The sequence below is a fragment of the Leptinotarsa decemlineata genome, unplaced genomic scaffold (assembly GCF_025532065.1).
Source record: "Leptinotarsa decemlineata unplaced genomic scaffold, Ldec_3_MD MMD2_tig00002159_RagTag_RagTag, whole genome shotgun sequence".
Lineage (NCBI taxonomy): Eukaryota > Metazoa > Arthropoda > Insecta > Coleoptera > Chrysomelidae > Leptinotarsa > Leptinotarsa decemlineata.
This window is the reverse complement of record NW_027412574.1, coordinates 5,740,802-5,747,160: the sequence shown is the minus strand read 5'-3', so window position 1 is coordinate 5,747,160 and position 6,359 is coordinate 5,740,802.

Below are 6,359 nucleotides of genomic sequence, written 5' to 3'. Positions count from 1 at the left end.
GTATACAGGGAGAAATTTTTTGACATATTCATATTCGATGTTCCTTCCCTTATCGCAGCCCAGAGCATGTCACCAATTTTTTTTTAAATGGATCACCCTTTATTGTTTCGCATTATCAAATGCTTCATGATGAGCAGATTTCAACAAAGTGAAAAACATATGGTATGAAGCTCATGGTTCGGGAGCTACAAATTAACGAGCCACCCTGAATAACTTTTGAAACAATGATTTGCAGGAAAAATAAAAAAAACTGGTCAACAATTATACAGGAGGCCACATTTTGAAATATTCGTTCTAGAGACAAATATGGAAGCAATAAATCAGAAAAAGAAATTTTTTATCAATTTTTGAATCAAAATCTGATTACTGGACAATAAGAAGAAAAACATTTTCTATAGTGAATGCTCAAAAAACGTTTCCACCAACTTCCATACAATGGTACAATCGAGCTTCCATTACCGCCCTCACATGGTTGAGAATTTCGGAAGTTATTTCTCTGCAATGTCTCATGACATTCTTTCTCAAATCTTCTAATGTTGTTGATTCCATCTCATACAGTTTAGACTTCAAATGACGCCATAGAAAGAAATCTACAGGAATGAGATTCAGATACCATTCTGATCAACCAAAAATTGTCGCACTTGAGCTGCATAATGAGGAGGTGCACTATCCTGCTGAAAAACTATTTCGTTTTCGAAAAAAATTATATCCTCCTCAATTGTCCTATTGATGCATGGTATTATTCGATTTTCCAACATATCCAGATATTCATCACCTGTCAAATTATCATCGATAAAAAAAAGTTCTATGATGTTGTCACCTAAAATTCCTGCCCAACATTCAGTTTTTGAGGTCGTTGGGTATGAACTTGGCGGTATAAATGAGGATTCGTATCACTCCAATATCGACAATTTTGTGTAGACAGGAGACCATTCAAACTAAACAAACAATCAGAAAAACAAATTTCATACAAGAAATTCTGATGCAAGTTGATCCGTTCAGTCAGACTTTTACAAAACTCGATACGTCTATCGAAATCATTTTCGTTCAATTCATAAACTAGTCTAATCTCATATGGATGAAATTTGTACTTAACTTAGTAAGATATTGCGAATTTTCCATTAGTACAACAGGCCCTATAACTGCAGTACAAATAGCTTCATCGTTGACAATTCCTGAACGGTTATGCTTTTTATTGTTAACAGATCCAGTTTCCATAAATTTGGTCAATAATTCCGAAACGTATTTGTGTCGTACATTTCTTCCTGGATTATTAATATTGACCGTATGGGCAGCAGCTCTAACACTATTTTCATTATGGTAGTACAAACTCACTATTTCAATCCGTTCTCGAAGCGTATAGTATAAATCATTGCTTCTCAGGAATTCACAAAAACAGAAACACTAATTGTTACTTCACTTGGTAGGTAATCGTTATTGTAATAAGAGACAAATACAAAATGAAGAGAATATCGAATTCGAACTTAACTAGGCAAAATAAGACTTTTTTGAAGTATACTTCATAAAAACACATATAACATTTAGATAACAGATTGTACAAAAGTTCATTCAGGGTGGCTCTTTTTCAACTCAAATAAGTTTTAGCTTCCAAACTATGAGCTCCAGACAATAATGCATTCTACTTTGTTGAAATCTGTTCATCATGGAACATCTGATAATGCAAAACAATTGATTCATTTGAAAAAAATGGAGACATGCTCTGGGGGTGCGATAAGGAACGTTATATTAAATGTGAATATGTCAAAATGTGTCTCCCTATACAGGGTGAACTACAGAGATACATCGTCATAAATGCGAACTGGATTTATTGTTATTTTGTAGTAAGTACCTGCAATAAACGATTAAAGGGTAATGAACAAAACTAATTTATTAATGACAAAACACATAACATGTAGAAATCATAGTAAATGTTCAATATGTCTACCTTCAAACATCACGCATGCGTCTAGACGTCGGCGCATTGAGCCAAGTATTCGCTCAAATATTCCCTGCAAGGTGCAGGGTAATCTCTGATTACCCTGCACCTTGCACGCATCGATGATGCGGTTTCTTATATCATCTACATCGCGAACAGGAGTACGATAAAGCAAATGCTGTAAATGGCCCCAAATAGAGAAATCGAGAGGATTGAGATCCGGGGATCGAGCGGGCCAGTTCTGTGATCCTCCTCGACCTATCCACTGATTTGCATATGTTTCAGTTGAATGCTGACGTGCTACTTGACTAAAACGGGCGGGAGCCCCATCGTGCATAAAAACATATCCCTTCTGACGCCCAAAGGAACTTCCTCCAGCAGTACTGGATGCACTTCTCTTAAAAATTGAACGTATGCCTCACCATTTAATCGAGGAGGTAGAAAATGAGGCCCAATTAAATCATTCCCAATAACTCCGAGCCACACGTTAAGAGAAAACTGTTCTTGATGGTTAGTTTCGACAATAGCGTGAGGGTTTTCATCAGCCCATATGTGGTAATTATGAAAATTAATAATCTTGTCCCGATAAAAACTACATTCGTCTGTGAATTCTATCATCTTCAGAAAGTCACAATTTTTTCTAATCATTTCCAGCATCCAATTGCAAAATTCAAGACGGTTCGGAAAGTCTCGCTGTAACAGTGCCTGTACTCGTTGCAGATGGTAAGGTTTTAAAAGTTGTTCCTTTAAAATTCGAAATACCGTCATATGATCAACATTTAGCTGAAAATCAATCTTTCTAATGCCTACTGGTAGTAGGTTGTTCTTCAATCAAATCAAGTACTGCTTCCTCAAGCTGTGGTGTTCGTTCTTCTCGATGGCGACCACAATCCTGCGTTCTATTGTCGAATGAACCATATTCTCGTAATCGTTGATGAAGTCGAGCAAATATTATATATGAACGATGCTGCCGTTGATGATACATTTCAGCATATCTTCTAGAAGCTTCTAACCCATTCCCCTGCGACAGACCGTAAACGTAATGCATATCAGCCATTTCCTCATTTGTGTATGCCATTTCAATAACAAGTGAATTATTGAAGTAACAGATCAAGAGCAGAACAACAACACACAATCAGTAATAATTCAATTTCGAAAATTCACAAACTGACAGCGTCATACCATTTTAATTGTCACTATCGCTAATAGCGACCTACTAGATAGATTAGTTTCGTATTTTCGCATTTATGACGATGTATCTCTGTAGTTGTTCCTGAAATAATTTTTGCTGCGAACTAGTTTATTTTGGGCAAAAAACCCAATAGACAGTTTTTATTTAGAAGGAAACAGGCTATCGGAAATACATTTTTAAATGGTAAACAAATAATAAGACAAAAAGTTACATTGGAAATAAATTTTAGGGGTTGCATATTCCACGCCTTACAACCATGGGGTGAACCAAATACATTTCTGGCTAAGTGTCTTTTTGGTATTACAAAACGTCAGGTTAATTTCAATATTATAACTTATTATAACTTTTTTAGTGCTTGTGAAAAAAATTGTTATACAAATTTTATGTACCCCTTTTAAGGGGCTGTATCTTAACAAGGTATGCTCCAATGGAATTTCTCTATATGAAAGATCCTATCTCTTTTTCGGTGAGGAATCACCTCCTCAAATGTTCCACACTTATTTAGTTACACCCTGTATGCTATTGTTGACATGTTTTTTATTGTTCCTGAAAATCATTGCTCCAAAAGTTATTCAGGGTGACTCGTTTTCAACTCAAATAATTTGTAGCTCCCAAACCATAAGCTTCAGATGATATGTTTTATACTTTGTTGAAATCTGATAATGTAAACCAATCAAATGTGAATATGTCAAAATAAATTCTATGTTTGACGTGTTTTTTTATTTTTCCTGAAAATCATTGTACCAAAGTTATTCAGGGTGGCTCGTTTCAAATGGAATGCACTGTATAATCCAATAATAACTGATTAGCTTTTATACTGAAGCAAACAATAGTATGTGTTGCACTTGAAAACTTTGTAACGTGTTCTGGGATCTTCAAACGAAAAAAATCCTTCATAGTCCATTTCTGTTGTTTCGAATGGAAATGATGGAGTTATGCTACCTTTTGGTAATCGACCCAATATGTTGTAATCTGAAACAAGTAACACACTCTGTGTATGTTTTCTTATCGAAGATAGCAACAACTGTGGGCTTGCATTCACCAATAACCCGACTGAATATTAACCTTGTGAGATTATGTTTGCAACATAGCGAAAATTTGTGTTTTTTTATTTTCATCAAATTTTGATAGCTGTAGACGCCACTCTCGGTAAACGAATCTTATCGATAAGAGGTGTGAGACAAAATAATTCATCAACTTAAGTTGAATTACCGTCATTCATTGAAGTTTAGACTATTTATCGACCTTAATATTTAATAGTGGGATGTTTGACGTTGTTAACAAATCGTCAGCATCGTACCATAATGCGTGGAATTTCGTTAGACTTGAGTATAGCAATGATAACAATTTTTATCAATGGAGTGCATTTCCGGAATATTTTCCTGTGGTAGTTAGATTTGTGGGTAATACCAATCTTGCAAACGCTATAAATGTTTGAAATGACAAAATTATTCATCAGGATCGAAATCAGCTGGTCGGCACACACAAATATTTGCAAAACATTTCGGGGTGTATTTTATTTTAGTGAAGGTTGAAGGCGCTGCTTGCCTTAAACAATTGACTGTCAAATAAGGAGCAGATTCTGTGCAAAAATCAAATTTAGAATGCAATTCATTGCAGTGGTCCATGTTCAACATTTTGGATGATATGACGATACAGTTCGGATACAGATGTCAGATGATAAAGTATATGTCTTTGTAAAGAAATGAACTTTAAATGTTCAAGTCAGTCTCGGATATACCTACACAATAGGTTGAATGGACTGACGCCTATCAGAAAACAACTACTCTACTGGCTAATACCACGAACGGCATTGGATTATATCCGGCAAGCGTCAGTGCAGGAATCTTCACAGAAAACTTCCTGCATATGCAATTGGCAATACAACTGAAAGAGTCGACCATCAATTTTGGAACGGACACACTTCCAGACGGTTTTGGGTTCCTTAGCCACTCGCCAGTGCAAGATACTGACCATCATCAACCTAAAGTCAATGATATTCCATAATTTAAAATCGAAATTCTTCCAGAGTATTTCATTCCTCGTCTTAAGTTGGAGCTAACAACAAAAATGTCACTCCATCTAGTAGCCTCCCCTCCTGATTTTTCAACTTGGGAAAAAGTTAAGAAATTTTGGACCGTGAAGATAGAAAAAAATAATGGTAAAAAAAAAGAAAAATAATTATAATAATAAAAATGAAAGAAAATAAAGGGAGAGGTAATAAGAAATAGGAAAGAACCAGGAGAAGGTTGGGATTTACCAACATGCATAACTTGGAGATCCCATACTTTGAAATTCTGAGTTGTTTGAAAACTTCAAAAAAGTTTAATTTCTCCCGAGTACGAGAACAGTCCTGAACAGTTCACAAATTTTTAAGAGCCAATTTTACAAAATTCCCAACTTTTCGCTGTTTTTTCGACTTGGAAAAGTTAGAAAATTTCGGGCGGTGAAGATAAAAAAAATAATAGTAGAAAACAATAAGCACAATATTATTTAAGTGTTGTTTCCTTTCATTTGTATTGAATATTCCTATACATGGTGGGTATGGTGAAAGACCAAGGACCATGGTCCAGAGTAGAATAATTCTCATTATTATTTTTATAATTACCAAAATTTATTTTTGTTTGTGCATACCCTAATGGGAATAGGCATTCAGCCAATCTTTGGATAGCTAAATAAGAAAATTAATATACATATTATAGTAGTAACTAATCCCTAGGCTTTCATTTTTTCGAAAGTTGGGAAATTTTGCTGGTGGGGTTGGGAAAATTTTTTGGATTTCCTCCCCACCCTAGTTTTTCTTTTCTCTACGGCCTTGCGTTGTTATGATGGTTGTTCTAATGCCTCCCTATTCTCGAATCTCAAAATCATTCTGGCTTGGTATGACGGAAATCTTGGCCAGACACATCAGAAGGCTGTCAGTATTGGCTCGTAGCATCTTCTTAGGACACATGATTCAAGAATCCAATGACCGACTACCCCACGGTGTGAGGAGTGCTTATTGAAAAATGCATGAGGATCATTATATAATAATGAGAAGGAAAATAAATGAAATATCGAAATTTCCTCTTCGTACTCCGCAGGCTCTATCCATACCAGTCTGATAAAATTATTGTTCTGGTTATTGAGTCCTTGGTGAAAGTGTGCTCTTTCCACTCTCGAATCTCAAGATTACGTTGGTTCGCCACACTATGGTAGAACTCTTGGACGGACAAAAGCAAGGTTGTCATT